General features: G+C 39.2%; 1 long non-coding RNA gene across 1 annotated transcript; it reads left to right on the top strand.

Annotated features, from left to right (window-relative positions):
* Window positions 1–11,100: 11,100 nt before the first annotated feature.
* On the top strand, window positions 11,101–12,393 carry LOC145057185 (uncharacterized). Its single transcript, XR_013686007.1, has 3 exons — window positions 11,101–11,227; window positions 11,583–11,651; window positions 12,263–12,393. It is a non-coding gene; the product is annotated as an uncharacterized LOC145057185 (long non-coding RNA).
* The last annotated feature ends 11,317 nt before the right edge of the window (window positions 12,394–23,710 follow it).

Below are 23,710 nucleotides of genomic sequence, written 5' to 3'. Positions count from 1 at the left end.
TCAGCCTCCATCCCTTTAAACCCTAGAATTGAAAACCTAGCCCCCATTTGAGTGGTTTTTGAGCTTTTGCTGGTATTTCATGCTTTTTGGTGTTCATAGAGGAGGAAGGAGCTTCTTGGAGAAGTGTGAGATTACTTGAAGCTTTTGGATCCAGGCTTGTTGCATCTTGATCTACATTTTAAAGGTATAAAGTTTCTATCTTGATGACTCTAGGTGTTAGATCTAATTTAAGGAGTATTTTGGGTTCATTTTGGTCCTTAGAGTCATCCTTGTGAGTATGAGCTACTCCAAGAGCATATAATGTTGGATCTTGGCCTTTGGGAGGTCCCTTGTTCATAAAAATGTCATCTTGATGAATTATCTTGGATCATGCATGAGTTTGGATGTTATTAAGGTTTTTGTCCTATTAATCCATGCAAAAGGAGTAAAGTTGCCAACTTTACGTGTTAAGACATCTCATTAGGGTCATATCTAAGTTTGGAAGTCATTGTCTTAACCATTAAGAGCTTAATATGGATTTTTGGTCCTTGATGAGTACGCTGGGCGTACTAAGGAAGTACGCTCAGCATAATGGAGGTTTTATGCATTAGCCGTTTGTATTCTGTGCTTCGAGGGTGAGTACGCTAGGCGTACTCCCCAATTTGCCATTTTGGGATTTTTTTTTTAAGATTTGGGCCTTGTTGGGCCATTGGACTTCTGAATTTGGGCCATGGATGGACTTAGAGTTTTCTTGGAAGTAGGTCCATGATGGTTTTGGGGCCCAATCGGGTTATTGGGCCATAATGGGCTTTTGTTGCTTTTGATTTGGGCTTTGGTTGCCATTTTGGGCTTTGTGGCTGGACCTTGGTTATGGAACAAGTAAGAAAAGGGTAAAATTGTCTTTTACCCTTTAGGAAGTTAGTTCATGGAGTGGACCTCAGATTTTGGGTTATTGGGTTAATTATTGATTAAGATTGTATTTATTGTTAGTTGGCACGAGGTTATCCGGTTCGGCGGTCCGAGCAATTATTTGTTTATCAATAGATTGAGATGAGTCTCCTCACTAAGTTCAGCGGGTCGAAGGCACCAATTCCGACTCATGGTTTATATGTTAGGATGCTAGATGTTTACGTGTCTCTTTCATGTGTTAGGTGATGGTATGCTTATCGGGTAAGGCCCGATGCCAGGCGGGGCCTAATGAGTATATTGTATGCTAATTATCCGTATGTGTTTTTATGCTTACCGGGCAAGGCTTTATGCCGGGTGGGCGCGATGACTATATGATATGCTATTGTCTTTGTGATTATCGCATGTGCTAGTATGATTATATGTTTATATGATTATCTATGTATCGGGCAGGGCCTGGTGATTGACAGATCTGTAAACCGAGAGGGGTTCGATGTCAGGTGGGACTCGATATCGGGTTGGGCCCGATGCAGGGCGGGGGCCCAATATGTGTTTATTATGTATGATATGTAGTATTTTGGGGGAATTCACTATGCTTTGTGCTTACGGTTTTTATGGTTATGGTTTTAGGAACTTCCGGTTCGAAAGGGAAGAGCTCGACTTGATCGCAGTGCATCCACCCATATTTCCGCATGATGATGATTTTGATATTGTACTCTGATAAGTGTTTTTTCTTATAAAGTACTTTTGAATATTTAGAAAAAAGATATTGCATGTTGACTTAAAGATGATTAATGTTTTGGTTGAATACAAAATGAAGTTTTTATCTCATAATTTTCCGGTTGTTACAATCGATTTAGACACAATTGAATCTGTAACATATTAGATCAGTCGCAACACTTAATCAAACTGAAAGTGAAAACAAATATCATACTATTAACCATGAATCTCACCATGCAACCAAGGGAAACAAATAAAAACTAAACCGGTCGGTGTTATCTTTTTTTAAGATGAGTAATTGTTCTGAGATTTTCTTTTTCGATGTTGCAACAATATATAGGGATACTGAAAAAAAAACACTTCATAGATTTGGTTGGATGAACTCATTTCTAACAACATAAGTGTGTTTAAGGTTGACTATCAAAACCTTAACCCACATAAGTCAGAAAAAATTATGTCCTATGGAATAAACCATGTCATACAAAGTAAGCCTGAAATGTAATTTATGGAAAAATTCTTTGGGATGTTAGACTCCAAAACACTTTAAGTCTCATCTCATAAGAAGGCTTGATACTATGAAATTCAGTTTCTTTAGTCCAAAATAAAGACATTTTGAACAAAATCATTAAATCTATAAATGCCATGGTTCTAAAAAGCGCGCCTGAAGACGTGCCATGGCGCAAGGTGTGGTGTAGCTGTTACGAAAATGTTCAAGGCGAGTTTGTTAAGCGTGACATCCAAATAACGGGTCAAAACGTGCCTTATCGCATTATGGCATGAGATTTTAAAGGCACATTTTTTTAAATGATTAGGCCTAAATTAATTGAGTTTTTGTTAATTTTTTTATATTAAATATTAATATAACACTTCTAAAAACTTGATATATTTGATAAAATTCAATAAATATATGATTTATCTTTTTTAATGTATATAAAATAGTCACGCTTTAAGAAACGTCAAAGCTCGTCATGACTTAACTTTGACCTTGCTGTCAAAACCCACGTCTCACGATGTTTAGAACTTTATATATATATATATATATATATATATATATATATATATATATATATATATATATATATATATATATATATATATATATATATGATGCAATATCTGATGCATATAGTCTACAACTACAAAAATTATGCCTTGTTTATAGTCTCTTATTGGTTCTATTCAGAAGGAGGCAGAGGCATATGCAAATTCTCAATGATTCAACCATTAAGAGCTTTTGTTAGTCAAGTTTGAGCCTCTAAATCGGTTAGAGATAGTATAGGTATCTAAACCATTCAACAAAAAAGACGTCTCAACTGTAACATCCTCAATTTGAGCTTAGGAGTTTTGCCCATTTTTAGTGAATATTAAAAAAAAATAGAAATAAATTAAAATAAATATATTTAAGTGATGATGAAAAATATAAATAAACAAACAAATAAATTATAAAGTGAAAGTTAATTATTTATAATATAATCATTATGAGAATAAGGTGAAGTTTTTTTTTTTGTAAAAAAACCTCCTCAGACCTCTTATTGTTGCGCGACACAACAAACACGCAACACTTTTCATCTCGCAACTGTTTGTTTTTTAGAATTCTTCGGAGTTAAAAACTTTTGCGCGTGTTCTGTTTGGGGCAACACTTGTATTGCCTCTTCCAATCTCTTCTTTTTTTTTCTTACTGAAATGTTGATGCAAATTGATTATATATTGCTGAAATCTTGCTAACTTTTTGTTTTACCTTCTTCTTTTTTTGTTTATTTTTGCTGAATTATTTTATCGTTTTTTTTTTATTTTTTTTTTATATATATATATTGAGTAATGATAATTTCTTACTGAAATATCATTATTTTTGTTGAAATATCATAAAATATTGCTGAAATGTCATAAATTATTAAATTTTTAGTAGTAAAAAACTATTTTCGATATATACATAATCAGTTTATTTTAATTTTTTAATACATGCAGCAACATGCATTTATTAAAAGACAAACACGTTTCTTATTACAGTCTGCAACCGTTTGATCCACCTATTCTGCTAAAGAGGGTTACAGAGATGGTCCGCAGAGTTAATGAATTTTTGCTTTAAAAAAAAACAAACAGCACCTAAATGATTTAGACCTTAAATATGAAGAACGTGGGGACTAAAATTGTCAATTTCCCAAACTTATTTTACCCATTTCTATAAAGATATAAACTTGGGGCTGAAGTGTGAATTTGAGAAGTTACATTAAATAACTAATGGGAATGATGTTACTTTCGAAAAAAAAAATAAGAAACTAAAGAGCCATATGTGCTAAGTGACCGAAGATTACATCAAAGAAATAAAAGAATCTGATCATGGATTAAACGAGCTCATTTTAATGGACGATTCTTAAACCTATTGTAACTCCAAATAAATGGCTAAGACACAATCCTATCAAATAAATCTATCTTTCTTGGTTTGCTAGTTCTAAATAAAGAATTTTCCCGAAACCACCAAATGGACCTCCAAAGAGAAAAAAGGCCACTTCTAGAAACGTCTTCACCAACAAAGTTGCACGCAAACCAGAAAACCAATCCTTCGATTAATCAAAGGAATGAAAAACTGGAAAATTCCAATCGCCACCATAAACTGAAGTGGTTCTAAACGAGGTAGCCTCATCACTAACAAGCGATTCACATTTCTGTGAGAAATTCGGGGTATAGATATACTTGGATCAATGAGAGTTGTGAAACACTTTTAGATTAAAACATTTCGAGGGTACACTCAAAATCTCTAATAGGATGAAACTCACTATTTTCTAGAATGGAGAATGAAGAAGATGTTATGAAATTTGTACCCAAAAATGATTTCGAAATTGATCATGTAACAAGAACTTACTTCCTGTCTTAAAACTGTCATATGTTAGTTGCAGGAAAACAACAACCTGTCCAAAAACTGTCACATTACCTGTCACAGACTAACATAAAACCGGACCCCCGTCAGTTCATTCACACCCCAAAACCGGAACGGCGGAAACGTTCTGGGGTGGATGACGTCATGTCAAGTATCACAACATATGCAATATAGTAATCAAAGTACAACAACCATTGCATTCATAGTGATAATTTTACATAGTTTACATTTCATAACAACATCAAAGTAATACAAGGAATAATATATATGCAGCTCGGTACTAGGCTGTCTTCACAAAAGCTTCCGGGATGTACCTGTCTATCGCTGACCTGAGAATACAAGTTATTTTGAAAGCGAGTATCAACATTTTATAATGCTGGTGAGTCCATAAGTATTTAGTGTCATTTGTATAAATACACATTTTTATTCAAAATAACTTTATGAAAGATAGTAGTTTAGAATCTACGGTGTATTAGTGTCTTTTCCAGAAAATCCTATATTTTCTAAATAAAAGCAGTCTTCTACCAAGACCCGACCGATTTATGTTGTAAGGAGTAATTTCCCCAAAATACTATCATTACCAAAATACAGTATTGGCTTTAAAAGAGTAATGAGAAAATCATAAGTGAAAATACTAGGAGAAAATAATATATATACCTCAGCAGTAACACTGCTGACTAAAACCAAAGAAAACATAGACTCCAGGAGAGTATCGAATGAATGATACGCCTGGCTCAGTCTAACAAAAGGAAGTACAGACTCCAGACAGTATCAAATGAACGATACAACTAGCAAAGTCTAAAACAAAAAGGGTGAACGTGAACCCATATGTAACCATGCTGATCGACGATAGAGCATCCGATGACCCTCTAGGTCACGCGTAAAGGTAGTGGCATTATGTCACCCATGGGCCTTACTGGCGCGGACTGTAGCTAGTAGTCTGGGTGTGGGAGTGTTAGTCCCATATAGATCTATACACATGATGTTCGCTCTCCTTCCTGGAGACTCTGGTTACACGGTGTTGGCGCAATGAAGCGTCGTAGAAGGAAATAGTGTGTCACATTCTGAAGTAAACGAGATAGAGATAGAGAGAGATAGAAAGAGAGATAGAGAAAGAGATAGAGAGATAGAAAGAGAGATAGAGAGATAGAGATAGAGATAGAGAGAGATAGAGAGAGAGAGAGATAGGGTCTCCTAACTATTCCTATAATAGTTACTAGGGTTCCAGAAACATGAATAATAGAAGGATGCCTGTACTACTCAAGGCGATGAATTAGCTGAGAGAGAGAGAGAGAGCTTTTATGTCCATACATGTATACATGATATATAACTAATATTTAAATGACCTTCAGACGGATAACCGATACCCACCAGACCACATCCCAACGAGGAAAATGAAATAGAGCGAACTAGTCTTCCTAAGTCCTTTAAATATTATTTATATAACTATACAAATATGGGCATGCATTTAACGAAATAAAAGCATAACAGAAACTTGGGTAAAACTTTTGGAAAACTTTAAAAACAAGAATTTATGACTCGATATCAGTTTATAAAACAAGCTTTTGAAAACGATTTGATAAAACAGTTTAAGTGAAGAAAACCTTTGGAAAAACCTTTAACAAGAAATTGCGACTTGATGTCATTCTATAAATCAAACTTTGAGAAACCTTTGGAAAACCTTTCGAATACTTATGATAATCTTAAAAGAGAAATTCATACTTTAACAACAGTTGAAAGCGAGATTTGGAAAACTTTTTGTTAGATGAAGCAGTTTAACATATAAAAATCCATTTACTATACAGTTATTAATCACATGTGATTCATCTAATAATTGTATAGTTCAACTTGTATTCCCCCCCCCCCCCTATAAAAGCAGTTAAAATCAGTTAAAAGGTTATTTCAGGGGTATGAACTCACCTGACGCGGGTGAATCGGATGAACGAATGATATAGGATGTTATGTGTCAATAGGGGACTTGAACACACACTCGGATCCTATTTAACAAGTAATGCTACATTTAAGTATCTAATTAGTCATTTAATAACTAATTAAGCAAGTAAGGATGTCCTACTACATGAAAACACTTTGCTACAAGTGTTAGGAGTACCAAGGGTTGCATATAAGGAGAGTATGGACGCACATTGGAGTTTACTCTTCAAATGATGGCCCTTAGGGGTGTTTACGGTTTTCATACCACTTCCCCCATGAGTTTATGGCCGTAAACTCATGGTTGTGGTGCCATTGGGTGTTTGAAGGTCTTATATCACTCAAAGAACTATGCTAGACTCGAATCAAGGGCTAAGGAAGTGATTAGGGCTCAAAATGAGCACAATTAGGGAGTTTACGGCCTTAGACCACCTCCTTGGGCGTTTACGGTCGTAAACACATGGGTTTACGGCCGTAAACCCATGTTTGTCCATTTCTTTTGTGTTTTGGGTGGTTCTAACTCATGCATGCAAGTTTCTAGACACTTAAACAAGCATAGGAAGGTGTTAAGGGCACTTAAACACCTTGAAAAGGTGTTTACGGTTTTGGGAGACGCTCTAAAACCATAAACTCATGTTTATCCCTTCCTTTCATGATTTTGGGGTTCCTAGTTCATGCATGTAGGGTTCTACTTCTTTATACAAACATTAGAAGGCATTAGGGGCATCTAAACACCTTTTGGAGGTGTTTACGGTTTTGGGATGAACTCCCCAAACCGTAAACTCATATGAACATAGGGAAATGATGATTTTCGAGTGCTAAACTCATATAGGAAGGGATCTATGCTAGTTGTCAAGGCTTAGGATGAACCAAGGCACACTTTGGCACCCATTTAAGGGTTTACGGTCCAAGAATGTTCTTAGACCGTAAACACCTTGTTCTTGGTGTTCTTGAATGATTTCAAGTGTAAACACGTTTCTATTAAGCACATAAGGAGCTAGGGTAAGAGCACTTACGTTCTAGGAGCTTGGATGATCGTTTTTGGCGGATTTGACGGGATGGATTTATGATAGTTGAGAGAATCCTTGGGTGTTCTTGAGGTTGGAAGTTGGAAAATGAGAGAAAATGACTAAGTGTCATATTTATACTCCCAGGGGTTCGCGGTCAAAAACTCCGATTTTTCGTCCGTAAATTCCAAAATTTTGGGGTTCCGCGACTTACGCTAAACACGACAACTCTAAATTTATACTTCCTTATTTTTGGTTCGCTTGACGAATATTATATAAAATATTCCAACGAGATTAAATCTGGCCAAAAATATTTTGGGATAAATTTGGCTAATTTTTGACGTGCTTAATTACAGAGTTAAAACAAACGAAATTTTCGGGTTGTCACAGTTCAGGGGCTTCACCCCTAAATAGTTGTATACTTTCAACAAAGACAAAATTAAACAAATGTGCACTCCGCACCATACCGATTTGTTCAATAATTGTCAAAGTGACATTGATCAACAAATTAACCCCATTACACTTAAATAATATTAGTGATATAAAATCACCAACAATTTCCAATCTGAGGAGAACAAATAGGACAACAAGAGGGAATATGCAATCATCTTTTAACCAAATTATCTTTACAAAGAAGTTACTTCATCGCTAATCTCCATATAAATATATTAACCTTTATAAGAGTCCAATTTTTCCGATTAACATCATTAAAAACAAGAATACTTTTATTAATAACCACTCTAGAAATTACCCTTAAGCTAAAAAATCCCCACATTTTTCATAAAAGCCACCATGTGAACTTTCTCTCTAAACTCATCGACAACCAATCTAGTAAAGCAACATCCACCATCTTCATCCCCATCGCCGCCTCCGTTCGATTTCCCAACACCAGTTGCTTCTTCCACCATCGACGGTGCCGCTTGCTTCTTCCATCATCAACGACTCTATCACATGCTTCTTTTGACGTTTCCATCCTCCTACTTCCTTGAAGCCGTTGCCATCTTTCTCCTTTTGAAATTGATTTTGATTGGTTTTGCTGAAATTGAATTTATTGGGTTTTTTCCGAAATTTTTTGTTTTTACATTTTGATTTGCTATTTATTTTAGGGTTATTATATGATGAAATCGTAAAATTTAAGAATTGAAGAAATAATCTTATGAAATCGCTTTTGTATTTACATTTTGGTTTGTTTTGTGTTAGTGTAGGATTATTAGTTTGCTTTGAGTTGATGTAGGATTATTAGTTTTTGAAGTTGAATTGGAGAAAAAAACAATACGATCCAAATTTCCGATATAAATATCCATCTAAAATTAATATTTTGGCCGTTACCCACTTTTTTTAGAAGAACATTTTTTTTCTCTTCTCGTGGGTGAGTTAATACATCTTAGTTATCCTCGTACAACGAATGAGAAGACAAACGGCAACAAGTTATGCCGCTAAGCCTTTTTGTAAGGTAAAACCAATTCTTTTGAAGACTACATCCATAGATCTAAGGGATATAACATTGCTATGCATGATCCGTTATACTCTACTAAGAAGCTCCACCGCATCTGGCGCAAGGATACCCTTTTAAGGTCCACACATATGTGTTTCCCTCCAACCCATCCAAAAATCAAAATGTCAGCCAGTCTAAGGGTTGACCTTGCTTCTCTCTGGTCAGTCAGGAAATTCACAAGAGCCTCTTTCTTGACGGAAACCCTGACACGCTTAAATATGTTGACCAAAACATCCCTAACCATTTCATGCCTGTATTTGAATCCTGAGAGTTCTTTGTAATGGACTACATGCTCTCCAAAAGAGTCCAAACATGTCTTGCGACACACTAGACATATCTCGTAGGCTAGGAATATTGGAATCATGAGTCAATATTTAAGGATGGTACGGTACTCTACAGCAGACACATATTGGCCAAGCCTGTCTATAGGGATAGCTAGAAGAAAATCTTGAGCATGTGGTGCACGTAAACACCGGAAAATTGCTTTCTGTCGAGCCGTCATGTTGAAATGCACTTCCATATCTTGGACAATTTTACTAAAAAGGGCACTCGCCAGTGTATTTTGGGATTTAGGGGGGGGTGTCCTTAGTAGTAAAACTGCTAAGGTCAATGTCCGGAAGCTTGTTAGAAGAGAAGCTAAGACACAAGCATAATCAGAATTCATACAATAAAGGACGCTATCTTGTAAGATGTGGTCTTGCAATACCCAAGATTGGGCCCTTGAGACAACAAAAGCATATGAGGTAGCCTCTAATACCGAGTATAAACTCAAACCACCAAACCGAATGGGTAGGGAAGCAAGTCGCCAATGTATGTGTGACAACCCGAAACTTCTAACCTATGTAATTGATCCGCGTATCAACACTAAAACTTGAATTCATTATCTTTTATTAAATCTTGTGGTTCCATATGGGTGCTATAGACTTAGTATAATCTAGATATGAGTCTTAGGAAGGGTTGGAGAGTGTTTAGCATCACAAAATCGGATCAAACTCGCCAAATAAGGTGTGTGCGGCCATACACCTATGTGTACGGTCACACATCCAAGTGTGCAGCCACACACCCAACCGCAAACACCCTCAACCTCACACCCAACCCAATATATGGATGGATACCCCTTCATTCATTCATTTAGATGTTCCTTTTCCCTCTCTCTACTATCTCTCTCTAAATCATCAACAAAGAACACTTTAAAGGCTTCATATTTGTGATCTACTCTGTAACGCCCGGGTTTCAGGGCTAAGCATTTTTGTCAATGTAATAGTCTAGGTCAACTCTTGTAACTCTTTTTGAAGTAATAAAGATGAAATATTTGAGTATTATGTGAATTATATGTGTTTATTATTTAATTATAAATGTATAATTAATAAAGAATAAAAATGAGCGTCAAAATTAAAGTGTGAGATAATCCCGATATCTCTACATAAAGTTGTAGAATATGTCTCAAGGTTTCCGTGCATATAAGGAACGCCGAAATCCGAGTTATAACGAAGAAGTTATGACCCGTCGAAGTTTCACGACAGAACCGGCACGATACCGGGAAGCGTGAATAGTGAATTTATGATAGAGCGAGATTTAGCCTTAGTGATCTAAACGAAAGTCGTAGAATATGTTAAACTAAGAACATCGATAAAAAGAACGCCCAAATCTGACTTCGTATGAAGAAGTTATGAGATTTTAAACAGACCAATCATGTCCCGGCTTGTTAAAAATATAACTTTAAAAATAAAGTCAAAATTAGCCGACGGAGTCTAAACGAAAGTTGTAGAGTACGTCTTCACCTACGCGTGGATATAAAGAACGTCAAAAACGGAGTTCGTATGAACGAGTTACAAATTATAATAGCATATTTACGTATTAAAATAAAGTATAAATCATGTATACGTACACATATATATACATATGTATATATCATTAGAAAGGTATCGACGATGCGGTCATTATAAGACTAATGTTGAGTTCTTTCGACATTAGTTTAGTACAAATATCATTAAATCCATTTATAATAGTATTATAGAGGGGTGTTTAGTTGTTTATATAACTAAAAGGTCATTAAGTAATTATGGAGGGTAGTTTTTGAAAATTCAATTAGTATAAATAAGAGCCTTGGGCTCTCATATTTCTTGCACCATTCTCTTGATTCAAGAGTCTTTCTCTCCTTATCCCCCGAGCATTTCGGTCCCTCGTGATTCGACTTCTCTTTCTGTAGCTTAGTATAGTAAGGTGAGCGCTGAAGCGCTGCACGAATCTTTCTTAGAAAGATTCAGCGACGAAGTTCTGCCCCTGCAGAGCCCGACTCCTAGCTAAAACCCCCTTGTAAGTAAGTTATGCTTACCTTATTTTAATATAGCTTATATTTAAAATTAGTATTGTTATTATGAACTTATAATAAATATTTGAGCTATTATTATAACTTATATAAGTGTCGTTATAATATTTTTTTTAACTACTCGCGGTACGGGGAATCTGGTTTAAAGGGCCGCATAGGGTTATTGGATTTCAGAAGTGCTATATGCCAAAATGGTCCTGCCCTCCGGTGTTTTATGTCTGGCCCCTGTCTGTACATAGTGGTTGGAAAATATTGTTTAACGCTTATATAATAATAATAATACTAAGACTAATAGTTGGTCACGGTAAATATTAGACTAAAATTTAGCGATAATAATGCTAGGTTTCGTCGAAGGAAAATAGAATCGTTAGAAGCAAGCGCTGCCCGATTTTGGAATCATCACCTTAACAGGTGAGTGCATAGTTACTTTCAACTTACACATAGATATGAAGTATTTTATATAAATTACGTGCTATGTGTGCATATTATCTGAATACTTGCTATCTATGCTAGATGAACGTTGTTATACATGTTTTGAATGATTTAAACTGTATATGTATTTTATATCTACGAAAATGTTGGGGTAAAACATGGGTAGATGCAATAGGTGATGTGTGATAAAATGATGAGAGGCCTCGATGTTGATGTTGTTGATTCTGTCATCTAGCGGAGTATGGATGACGACCACGGACTCTTCTAGACAGTCCAGTGGAACACTAGCAGGCTCGCAACCTGTAGGTGTTTGTGAACGATATGTTCACCGGTGTACTCCATCCCCCACATGGTTGCCTTTAGGACATTTATTGCTGAGGAATCCCCTTAGCAGTAGTGTCCGTCCCGATGATGATCCTTAGGCTAGGTCCCTTATGATAGGTGTTTAGGGACGTAAAGTGAGGATAACGGGAACGGGTAATCGGGTTATTGTTGATCGATGAAATTAATAAACTTATTTATTGTGGGTTGAAAACCCTATGTGCTCACCAGGCTCCCAAGCCTGACCCACTCAGTTTTATGTATTACAGGTAGTGGCGCATGAGCATAGGTGTGATGTTTTGGACGAGGGATTACGGATATAGGCCTGTAGATATGAAATAATGTAGTAAGGCTTATATTGTACTGTTTATGCTTTTGATCTGTACGAACATGACATCCCGAGTCTTTTAATGAAATACATTTCTATGGAAATGCTTTTGATAAATCTTTATCATATTTTTGTTTTGGGACAAATTCCGCAACACTTTCATTTAAAATGTAACTCTGATTTTTAAACAAAGCATAAACAAACCGGTCTTTTCTGGCCGTGATTTTGGGGATGTCACATACTCCATCTTCAAGCTGATTATAGTGGTAAACCATTGAATCCCGAGCTTAAAACTCATCATGTTCATCATATTCATCGTCCCTTGAAGGTGTACGGCCGCACACCTTCATATGGGGGCAGCACACATTCAAAACTCTCAAATATGAAGAGCAAACACTTCAAAAATCATCATGGACTCAAATGAGGAGTGTACGGCCGCACACTCTTGTGTGCAGCCTCACACACACTCCTGGCTGCACTCCCCAACCGCACACTCATTTTCAAGACCATACACCCACTCTAATGCCCATATTTGGCCCTAAACTTGCATAAATCATTAAGTTTGGATCATAAGACACTTATTCTTAGTAATTCCAAACCCTAAGGATGTTTTCCCATAATGTTTAGTCATGAAACACCTTAGTTCTAACTCATTTATGTGTCATCACATGAATAATAGGGGCCATTGGCGTTCAGGGCATCCGTTGACACTCGAACCCTACATTAAACCGTGAGTTCATACCCCTACCCTTTTTCAATGTTTTTCACTGTTTTCAGGGGGAGAATACAAGCAAAGTACAAGGAATACTTGTACTCAAAACTTGTTTTACATGTGTTGCGTTGCATACTACATATGCTTTTAACATTGATAATCTTAAAAGATAACAATTTGAACTTGCAGAACACATCATCATATTATTTGTGAAAAACATTATAAAATGTTGTATTTTATATTTTCACAAATGGTTTTCCACATTATAACAAGTTAAAAGCATAACGTTTGAAAGTTGAACATGAAACCTAGTACATTGTTTTGTCCTCGGTAACACTCCATAGAGATACGTGAGTGGAGGATCATCGTTTGTAACAGTATCTTTTTGTATTATTACTAGTAAATTTGTTATTCCTATAAACTGGAGACACGTCCTCAGAAACACTCCACAGAGATACGTGAGTGGAAGACCCACCCCGTAACCAGAATCTCTTGGATAGGGAGCGTGACTTGAGTGTATAGATCTATATAGGGCTGACTACCCCATACCTGGCTGCTAGCTACAGCCGAACTGAAATGTTCAAGGGTGACGAAATTCATAAGGTGATGTGGACTACTTATTGCCATATCTAGTCTATCGTATGGTTATGGAACTTGCAATTTGGATAACAAAGATTTACTTGTTAGTAATAATGGTTTAGTAACCAGTTTACTTTACACTTATTAGTTTTATGTACATGTTAAAACTAATACATTTCACAAGGATGACCAGGTTTTCAGTATACATCTTACATTACATTTCGGATCGGTAACCAACTTTTAGGAAAATATGGGATTTTCCTGGGATGACAGTTGTTCATAACCAGATTTGTGTAACAAAACAGATAACCAAACTTTACATATAAGAAAATATGGGATTTTCTTGGATTTGTAACTTTTACTGAAACCGAAAGGAAACTTGTACATTTTTCAGAAAATAAAACTGCTTATGAACTCACCAGCTTTATGCTGATTTTCAAACTACTTGTATTCTCAGGTCCACATTAGACAGGTACCCAGCGATCCTTTTTGGCAAAGACGGAGTGCGTAGAAGATGCGTCTTTACTTTTGTTCTTATATACATATGTATAACAATTGTAACACTTGGTTTTCAAACAAATGTAAATTCTAATATGTAATGTAATGTTTGTTTACTTCGCTTACTATGTACATTGGTTGTGATACTTAACATGAAGTCACCTCCACCTCGGAACGTTTCCGCCCTGAGTTTTGGGGTGTGACAGATTGGTATCAGAGCCCATGTTTATAGTGAACTAAGTATACCAAACCTTACATGGTATAAGACTATAAACACTAAGGGGCCTAAGTGCTCTAAACTAAAAGTATACTTTAAAATATAAGTATTTTCAAAAAGTATATAAGTATACCTAACCGTCGAGATCCGTAATTACAAGTAGAACAAAACATAAGTAAATGGGTGTTGTATGCTACGGTTAAACCTAGGCAGTTATGTAGTCGTGTCTAGGATCATTATAGCCTGGCCAACTATATTCATTCGAGACACGGCCAACATGTGCTTGGGAGTGACTGTAGTATGCGGCATACCTAAAACTTACCCAATACCCAAACAATGAGTTGTCGTCGTAGCGAATCATGAAATACTATGGGAGTATTTATAGAGCCAGCTTCGTTATAGAAATCCTCATTCCAACGTTGCTCCTTGATCATTCTTTTAGCGATAATTTATCTACTTTGATAATTCATTCCTGCTTTATCGCTTAATAGAATTTAATATCTATCATATCTCTTGATCCAATTCAGAGGACTTACCATCCTCTCTTTCCTGATCTTTATAGATCAAGATGCCTCCAATAAAGAGACCCAGCTCAAAGAACAACAATCCTCCTCCGCCACCACCTCCTCCTCAATTTGACCCTGTGATGTTCCAGGCAGCTGTTACTGCCGCAGTAGCAGCCGCCATGTCTCAAATGAACCCCGGTGGTTCAGGAGGTGGTCCCCAGCCCCAAAACCAAGAAGATAGCCAGGGACACTGAAAAGAGGGTTCCTATAAAGATTTCATGAACGCGAAATCCACATCCTTTGATGGCATTGGAGGTGTCATATCCCTCACCCGATGGTTCGAGAAAATCAAATCTATCTTTGAGATCTGTGCCTGTTCGGAATCTAACAAAGTGAAGTTCGCAGCCTGTACCTTTATCGATAAATCCCTGACTTGGTGGAACGGCCGAGTCAAATCCCTAACTCTACCTGTAGCCAATGCTATGGGTTGGGATGCCATGAAAGAACTCCTTCTAGTTGAGTACTGCCCTCGGGGCGAAATTCGAAAGTTAGAGCACGAGCTCTGGAACCTGAAGATGAAGGGTTCCAATATTGTCGCATACACTTCTAGATTTGATGACCTGGCGCTACTCTATACAGGATTGGTTACCCCGGAGAGTAAGAAGATAGAGAGATTTATTTGGGGGCTGACTCAACCGACAAAAGGAAATGTCTTAGCTGCGAGGCCGGATACATATGACAACGCCAAAAACCTAGCACAAACCCTGATCGACCATAGTGATGATGTTGAGGAAACAACCGCCACCACTGAACCGACCAAGAGTAGTGGTGAGAAAAGGAAGTTTTGGAAGAAGAAGAAGGGCCAATCTTCTCAAGGGTCCTCAAAGAAACAACAGACTGTAGCAGTCCATGCTGCTACTACCCCTGTTGCTGCTGCTTCTGTTGTGGGATCCACAGCTAAAACACCTACTAGTAGGTATGTTGGTAGCCTTCCCCAATGTGAAAAGTGTAAATACCACCATATCCCCGGTCCCTGCCGTGAACTTTCATGCACCAACTGTGGTAAAAAGGGGCATACAGTCCGATTCTGCAAGACACCAGCCCAATCAGCCAATCAATCTTCTGGAGCAGGTGTTGGTCAAGCCTGCTACAATTGTGGAGAAGTCGGGCATTTCAAGAGAAACTACCCTAAGAAGGCGACAACTGATAACACCGGGAGAGTCCTAGCCATGGGACGAGAGGAGGCAGTCGCCGATCCCACCGTTGTCTCGGGTACGTTCCTTCTTGATAAATCTTATTCTAGTATTCTTTTCGATTCGGGTGCCAAAAGAAGCTTTGTTAGTCATTCGTTCAAGCATAACCTTAAACATAATCCCCAACCATTAACCGAAACATTTACCGTCGAGATGGCTAACGGTGAGAAAGAAAACGCTAGCGATATCTTCATAGGTTGTACCCTTACCCTGAACGACCATTCTTTTCCTATCGATCTTATGCCAGTCTCCATAAAGAGTTTTGATGTTATAATTGGCATGGATTGGTTGAGCCCCAATCATGCTGATATCCTTTGTTACAAAAAAGCCATCCGTCTCAATCTCCCCTCCGGTCAGACTCTCATGATCTATGGCGATAAACTTAGTTCCAATCTTCGTATCGTTTCCTGCATCAAAGCTCAAAAGCTTCTGTGGAAGGAGTGCCAAGCATTCCTAGCCCATGTCATTAACGAGAAACAGGAAGTTAAAGACCTCGCGAGCATCCACGAAGTCTGTAACTTTCCTGATGTCTTTCCCAAAGAGCTTCCAGGAATTCCTCCCGAACGTCAAGTTGAGTTTCGCATTGACCTAATTCCTGGAGCTACCCCCGTAGCCAAGTTTCCATATCGCTTAGCCCCAGCGGAAATGCAGGAGTTATCTAGCAAACTCAACGAGTTACTCAGCAAAGGGTTCATCAGACCGAGTTCCTCACCCTGGGAAGCTCCGGTTTTGTTTGTGAAGAAGAAAGATGGTTCCTTCCGGATGTGTATCGACTACCGTGAATTGAACAAGTTAACCGTCAAGAACCGATATCCCCTTCCACGAATAGATGACCTCTTCGACCAACTTCAGGGAGCTAGCTACTTCTCAAAGATAGATCTTAGGTCAGGGTACCATCAGCTACGAGTTCATGAAAGTGATGTTTCCAAAACAGCTTTCAGGACTCGATATGGACACTACGAGTTCGTAGTGATGCCCTTCGGTCTAACCAATGCACCGGCTGTGTTCATGGACTTGGTGAACCGGGCGTGTCGTCCCTTCTTAGGCAAGTTCGTCATCGTGTTCATTGATGACATACTTGTCTACTCCAGAAGTGAAGAAGATCACAACAACACTTGAGGTCAGTGTTGGAAACCCTTAGATCCGAAAAGCTGTATGTGAAATTCTCCAAGTGTGAATTCTGGATTCGGAAGGTAACTTTCCTCGGTCACGTGGTAAGCAAAGAGGGTATTCACGTGGATCCATCCAAGATCAAAGCGATAGAGAATTAGTCGGCACCGAAGACACCCACATCAATTCTTGGGTCTCGCCGGCTATTATCAGAGATTTATCCAAAAATTTTCCAAAACCGCCAAACCTCTAACCACTCTGACACAGAAAGGGGTACCCTTTTGTTGGAGTGAAAAGCAAGAAAATGCATTCCAAACGTTAAAGCGAGCCTTGTGTAGCGCACCGGTCCTGTCCCTGCCCGAAGGAACAGAGGACTTCGTTGTTTATTGTGATGCGTCTAACCAGGGCTTAGGCTGTGTGCTTATGCAAAGGGGAAAAGTGATTGCATATGCCTCGAGACGAGCACGAAGTCAACTATACCACTCATGACTTGGAGTTAGGAGCCGTAGTCTTTGCACTGAAAATTTGGAGACATTATCTTTATGGAACTAAGTGTACGATCTTCACCGACCATAAGAGCCTACAACACATCTTTGATCAAAAGGACTTAAACATGAGGCAACGGCGATGGGTAGAGCTACTCAATGACTATGAGTGCGAGATTCGCTACCATCCTGGCAAGGCCAATGTGGTGGCAGATGCCCTTAGCCGAAAGGAAAGTTCGAGTCGCAAGGCGAAGACGCTGACGATGACTATCCATTCCCAATTATCCATGCAAATCCGAGAAGCCCAGTTGGAAGCGCTTAAACCTGAGAACGTGTCAAGCGAATCCTTGAGGGGAATGGATAAGAAACTTGAGATCAGAGGTGACGGAGTCTACTGTTTCATGGACCGAATCTGGACGCCAAAATTCGGAGGATTCAGGGATGTTGTCATGGAGGAAGCACACAAGACCAGATACTCTGTTCACCCGGGTTCGGATAAGATGTACCTGGATCTCAAGAGACAATACTGGTGGCCCAACATGAAAGCCGAGATCGCTACATTTGTGGGCAAGTTCTTGACTTGCGCCAAGGTAAAAGTTGAGTACCAGAAACCCTCGGGTCTACTCCAGCAGCTCGAAATACCCGAGTGGAAATGGGAGACGATTACCATGGATTTCATCACCAAGTTACCCAAATCTCCGAGTGGGTACGATACCATTTGGGTAATTGTTGATCGTTTGACAAAATCCGCTCACTTCATTCCGATTAAAGAATCATTCAAGATGGAAAGACTTACGCGAATCTACATCCAGGAGGTAATTCGATTACATGGTGTACCTGCGTCCATTATCTCCGATCAAGATAGCAGGTTTACAACGAGATTTTGGCAATCTCTCTAGAAGGCTCTTGGAACTAAACTAGACATGAGCACGGCTTACCATCCTCAGACAGATGGACAGAGTGAGAGAACTATCCAAACTCTGGAAGACATACTGAGAGTGTGTGTCATTGATTTTGGAAAGTCGTGCGACACTCATCTACCCTTGATCGAGTTTTCGTATAATAACAGTTACCACACCAGCATCAAGGCTGCCCCATTCGAAGCCCTCTACGGTCGCAAGTGTAGATCCCCTCTGTGCTGGGCTGAGGTAGGGGACACACAACTAGCCAAGAGTCGATTCCCCGACAGTGCTCTCACTGGTCCTGAAATCATTCGCGAAACCACCGAAAAGATCATCCAAATCCGGGAACGATTGAAAGCTTCACGAGATCGCCAAAAGAGTTACGCCGATAACCGACGGAAACCTCTGGAGTTCCAGGTTGGAAACCGTGTCCTGTTGAAAGTCTCTCCCTAGAAAGGCATGGTACGCTTTGGAAAGCGTGAGAAACTTAATCCGAGGTACGTTGGACCCTTTGAGATCGTCGCCAGGATTGGTCCGGTAGCCTATAAACTCCGATTACCCCGTGAGCTTAGTAACATCCATCCTGTTTTCCACGTCTCTAATCTTAAGAAGTGTTTATCCGATGAAACCCTTGTGATCCCTCTTGATGAAATCGAGATCAACGAAAACCTGAACTTCGTGGAAGAACCAATCGGAATCATGGATCGAGAGATCAAACGTACGAAACAAAGTCGCATCCCAATAGTGAAGGTTCGCTGGAATGCCAAGCGGGGACCGGATTTCACTTGGGAGCGCGAAGACTCGATGAGACAGAAGTATCCGCACCTCTTTCCAAATCCATGATTTGTATCTTAATTCTGAATTTCAGGACGAAATTCCCTCTAACGGGGGATAATGTGACAACCCGAAACTTCTAAAACACGTTGTTATAGGGAAGCTATCCACACCCCTTATATGGAGATGTTTCGTTCTCCTTCCAAGCCGATGTGGGATCAGATCTAACCCACTTTCACCCCCCATTATAGGGTTCGACGTCCCCGTCGAACACATCGACCCGTGCCCTGGCTCTAATACCATTTGTAACATCCCCTTCTGGCACGTATCACAATATTGTCCGCTTTAGGCCACTCGGCACGAGGACTTCCCAGGGGGTCACCCATCCTGATACTACTCTCGCTCGAGCACGCTTAACTGCAGAGATCTTATGGGATCTGCTACCCTCACGGGGACGTCGAACCCTATAATGGGGGGTGAAAGTGGGTTAGATCTGATCCCACATCGGCTTGGAAGGAGAACGAAACATCTCCATATAAGGGGTGCGGATAGCTTCCCTATAACAACGCGTTTTAAAGCCGCGAGGGCAGCAGATCCCATAAGATCTCTGCAGTTAAGCGTGCTCGGGCGAGAGTAGTACCAGGATGGGTGACCCCCTGGGAAGTCCTTGTGCCGAGTGGCCCAAAGCGGACAATATTGTGATACGTGCCAGAGGGGGATGTTACACACACCCAACCGCAAACACCCTCAACCTCACACCCAACCCAATATATGGATGGATACCCCTTCATTCATTCATTTAGATGTTCCTTTTCCCTCTCTCTACTTTCTCTCTCTAAATCATCAACCAAGAACACTTTAAAGGCTTCATATTTGTGATCTACTCCATCTTCAAGCTGATTATAGTGGTAAACACTTGAATCCCAAGCTTAAAACTCATAATGTTCATCATATTCATCGTCCCTTGAAGGTGTACGGCCGCACACCTTCATATGGGGGCAGCACACATTCAAAACTCTCAAATATGAAGAGCAAACACTTCAAAAATCATCATGGACTCAAATGAGGAGTGTACGGCCGCACACTCTTGTGTGCAGCCTCACACACACTCCTGGCCGCACTCCCCAACCGCACACTCATTTTCAAGACCATACACCCACTCTAATGCCCATATTTGGCCCTAAACTTGCATAAATCATTAAGTTTGGATCATAAGACACTTATTCTTAGTAATTCCAAACCCTAAGGATGTTTTCCCATCATGTTTAGTCATGAAACACCTTAGTTCTAACTCATTTATGTGTCATCACATGAATAATAGGGGCCATTGGCATTCAGGGCATCCGTTGACACTCGAACCCTACATTAAACCGTGAGTTCATACCCCTACCCTTTTTCAATGTTTTTCACTGTTTTCAGGGAGAGAATACAAGCAAAGTACAAGGAATACTTGTACTCAAAACTTTTTTTACATGTGTTGCGTTGCATACTACATATGCTTTTAACATTGATAATCTTAAAAGATAATAGTTTGAACTTGCAGAACACATCATCATATTATTTGTGAAAAACATTATAAAATGTTGTATTTTATATTTTCACAAATGGTTTTCCACATTATAACAAGTTAAAGCATAACCTTTGAAAGTTGAACATGAAACCTAGTACATTGTTTTGTCCTCGGTAACACTCCATAGAGATACGCGAGTGGAGGATCATCGTTTGTAACAGTATCTTTTTGTATTATTACTAGTAAATTTGTTATTCCTATAAACTGGAGACACGTCCTCAGAAACACTCCACAGAGATACGTGAGTGGAAGACCGCCCCCGTAACCAGAATCTCTTGGATAGGGAGCGTGACTTGAGTGTATAGATCTATACGGGGCTGACTACCCCACACCTGGCTGCTAGCAACAGCTGAACCGAAAGGTTCAAGGGTGACGAAAGTCATAAGGTGATGTGGACTACTTATTGCCATATCTAGTCTATCGTATGGTTATGGAACTCACAATTTGGATAACATAGATTTACTTGTTAGTAATAATGGGTTAGTAACCAGTTTACTTTACACTTATTAGTTTTATGTACATGTTAAAACTAATACATTTCACAAGGATGACCAGGTTTTCAGTATACATCTTACATTACATTTCAGATCGGTAACCAACTTTTAGGAAAATATGAGATTTTCCTGGGATGAAAGTTGTTCATAACCAGATTTGTGTAACAAAACAGATAACCAAACTTTACATATAAGAAAATATGGGATTTTCTTGGATTTGTAACTTTTACTAAAACCGAAAGGAAACTTGTACATTTTTCAGAAAATAAAACCGCTTATGAACTCACCAGCTTTATGCTGATTTTCAAACTGCTTGTATTCTCAGGTCCACATTAGACAGGTACCCAACGATCCTTTTTGACGAAGACGGAGTGCGTAGAAGATGCGTCTTTACTTTTGTTCTTATATACATATGTATAACAACTGTAACACTTGGTTTTCTAACAAATGTAAATTCTAATATGTAATGTAGTGTTTATTTACTTCACTTACTATGTACATTGGTTGTGATACTCAACATGAAGTCACCTCCACCCCGGAACGTTTCCGCCCTAGGTTTTGGGGTGTGACAATATGTCACCAAAGAAATGGCCACCACAAACCATAATGTCCTCAATCGTCTCGTGCAACCCATTATCGAAGAACAACACCGCCTCCTCATGTGAACGGGTTGGCACGACCTCAACCTAAAGAAATTTTTAGCAATATCCAAACAAGACCGAAGTAGAAGGAACTCACTCTACGGGTCAGACAATTGTGGAAGAAGGTGCATCAAATTCACAATGTTTTCAACTCTCTTTATGGATAAGCTGCTAATAAAACTAGCATCTTTACTAATAGCTCCCCCGATAAGTTTACCCCTTATGGCGACTTTCCGATGCCAACTGGGAATATCCCATCACGTAGCTTCCTACCATCACACGAGGGCCAAAAGAGCTCGATTTTCTTGATATTCAACCAAAGGCCCAATTTTGGGCTAATAACCTTAATAATGTCTAGCGCTTTGGCCACCTCCTCAGAATCTCCAATAAGTGTGCCATCATCAAGGTACCATGCATGAAAAGGAAGCTTGCAATTGTCTCTAATATTATACAAGAGCAGGTGCAACACAAGGGCAAAGAGAAGTTGTCCCAAGGGGTCTCCTTGCTGAAATCCAATAGTAGACCAAATAGGCGTGTCTCGTAGATACAACCTTACTGCTTGATCATATAAGAATTTTACCCACAAGGATATAAAAGGGCACCTCAATCTAACCTCATGAAATAATGCAGATTTGTCAACAAGGTTAAAGGCATTGGAGAAGTCCACGGTAAGCACGGAAAGAGACCCGTCATTGTGGCGTTCACTCAACACCCTATAGGCGCTATGTAATACGGCTTCAACACCACCCGACACCTCGACCCCGAACTGAAAATCATTGAGATATTTGACCATTTCTTTACCAACACCTTTCATAGCTAGCATGGAAACCAAAGTCTCCATATAGTGCCTACTGTAATAGGTTGTATTCCATTGTCAGGTTTTAAGAGCGGTGTAAGAGGATCAGGTGCAACAAATTCTGCCAAACTCGAAGGGCATTTTCCCCCTAGCCATAAATTAACCACACATGTAATAACACGTAGGAGGTCTTTGGCTATAGATGAACCTTCTCCACAAAGAGGATCTAAAATGTGTTGAGGTCTCAACCCATCTCTCCCACACGACGTTCCTTTAGGGAATGATTTAATGCCCCCAAGGACATTGTCAGTATCTACTACAAGGGAAGGTACCGAACATATGGTACTCGACATGGATGGTGGTTGCTTGTGTGGATGCTTATCCTCCAATGCCTTCGTGGTAACATCCCGGTATGGAGCAACCCCCGAGAAACATAATACTTTCACTGCTGCTGTGAAATGCCCATCTTTAACCTTACGAAGACATTGTCTGACGTTGGTGTTGCCCCATGTTCTATCCTCCTGAATGTACTCTTCTTTTTTGTCTTGTTGCTCCAGCCTTGCATTAGTTTTTAACAAGCTTGGCTTTACCGTCTTCTGTACCCCAAATAGCTAATGCGCTTAGGATGTTACGATGTTGCAAGGACTTCCTGCTCCTAGACTTACTTTCTTGCCTATTCTTGGGTCTGAACACCTGAATAGTACACCTAGGAAGAATTAACAATATCACCCACACTTCAATGGATCCGGGATGAGTTTGATGTTGTTGTGCAATTCTAAAATGAAAGGTAATTTAGAGACAAATTCTATATTACTCGGACCTCTAAAACATGAACTATGTATCATTCAAACC

This window comes from Lactuca serriola, chromosome 6, assembly GCF_051521515.1.
Source record: "Lactuca serriola cultivar US96UC23 chromosome 6, Lser_US96UC23_V15, whole genome shotgun sequence".
Lineage (NCBI taxonomy): Eukaryota > Viridiplantae > Streptophyta > Magnoliopsida > Asterales > Asteraceae > Lactuca > Lactuca serriola.
Note: the sequence above shows the minus strand (reverse complement) of the source record. Positions and strands in the feature narration are given on the sequence as shown.